We start from the raw sequence: 1894 nt of genomic DNA, 5'->3' as shown, positions 1-1894 counted from the left end.
TATGGGTTATTGATAAAGATAAAGTCAAGTTGCATTCTATGTAATGCCATCAGATTTWGTGAAATAAAGTTGATATTTTATTATTTATTCTAAGAACAGCCCAAAATTCATATATTAAAGRAAWTCAAAATMCTTKACTCARAAGCTRATTTTTGGACAGATTATCAATTYTGTTCCAGSTATTTTTGKGTTTCACCAATCACTAAAAGTAGGAACCTTCYAAAAGTCATTTTTATGTCCACTTTTTACATCATTCCAAATCATGAGCTAGGCCGACATTTTCCAAATACCAAGAAATTTKAGTGGTTTTAAGTCTCTCATTAATACCCTAMRATYTWGAGTTACACAACCCCCAAAACAGATTGCACATTCTTCGAGTGACAGTCTTTTGGGGTCTAAACTCAACATTTTTCAAGAATCTTAACACCATTTTCAAGTTAGCAAAATAAGTATAWTCTCCAGAAAGAATATTTWCCGATTCTATTGAGTTTTTGAGGAAGATAGGATAGATTAAAGATGCATGCAAGACCCTATCATAATCCGAAATATGCCTTTCATGAATAAACTCTACATGCAAAAGATTTTCCGCTACTTTAGTAAAGATCTGAGAACATGGATCATAGATTATCGTCCATTTGAAGACATTTTCATGTCTTTGACGCATAATCTCCCCCCTCTTACTTTCCAGAAATTTGAGTTGCAAGATCGAGATGTAGGAGAAGAATGATGAAGACTTTTATTGTTTTGCAAAAGTAAGATAACTAGTATCATACCTTTTTATTATTTTCTTTGAATCTTCAAGATTGACAGAATTCCTACAGCTTGCTTGATGATGGAATCGGCTGGAGGGTGGTTGATTTTAGAGAGATATGAAAAGTTTTAAGCTGACGATAATTGGAAAATGAGAGTTTTTCAAAGGGAGTGGGGTATTTATATGAGGATTTTAAAGAAGGAAATGGGCTAGCCCCTCAAGGCCCAAACCCAATACAACTTTTTATTTTTGAAAATAAGAATAAACCCACTATATAATTTACCCAAACATAAATAAAATGACACTATTAATTCCAAAACTCCGTCTTTTAATAAATTATGTGGAGATTCAAATGGGACTTTTGTATTTTAATTTAAAAGTTTATAATATCAACTTTATTTTATTTGGAACGTTTTTAAAATATTTGACATTACACAAGTTAACTTTATCAGTTGGCTGCTGAGGCGTGATCATCCAAACTAAACTTGGGGACTAAGCCAGATGAACTCTAATCACCAAGACTAGATCCTAAAAAAATATAAATCTAAATATAGGATCTCTAATAAAGTGTTAACCTGAGGTTTCTGAAATGACAGAATGTCACAGTCTCCACATGTCAGAAAAATTTCGTCCCAAAATTTATTCGTCAATTCCAGATCATGACTCGCTTGAGAACAAATGGGGATACTTGTTTTTCATGAAACCTTCTCTTTCCCACGTGTACTCTGGTCCATGCCTCGATGTCCAACGAACTTTTACGATCGGGATTTTGCTACGCCTCAATTGCTTGACTTTATGGTCGAGGATTTCGATCGGCTCTTCAACGAAATGTAGCCGCTCATTAATTTGAATGTCTTCCAAAGGTAGGACCAATGATTTTTCGGCTAAACATTTCTTAAAGTTTGATACATGAAATGTATCATGGATGGCACTAAGCTCTGGGGGCAAGCTTAGTTTGTATGCAACCGGTCCTATTCTTTCGAGTATTTCATATGGACCAACATACCTTGGGCTAAGCTTTCCTTTCTTTCCGAAGCATACAATCCCTTTTCATGGAGATACTTTTAAAAGGACTTTATCACCCACTTGAAATTCTAAGGGTTTCCTTCGGTTGTCAGTGTAACTCTTCTGACGATCTCTTGT

This window comes from Cynara cardunculus, assembly GCF_001531365.2.
Source record: "Cynara cardunculus var. scolymus isolate 2C chromosome LG 2, CcrdV1, whole genome shotgun sequence".
Taxonomy (NCBI): Eukaryota; Viridiplantae; Streptophyta; class Magnoliopsida; order Asterales; family Asteraceae; genus Cynara; species Cynara cardunculus.
This window is presented reverse-complemented; position numbering follows the sequence as displayed.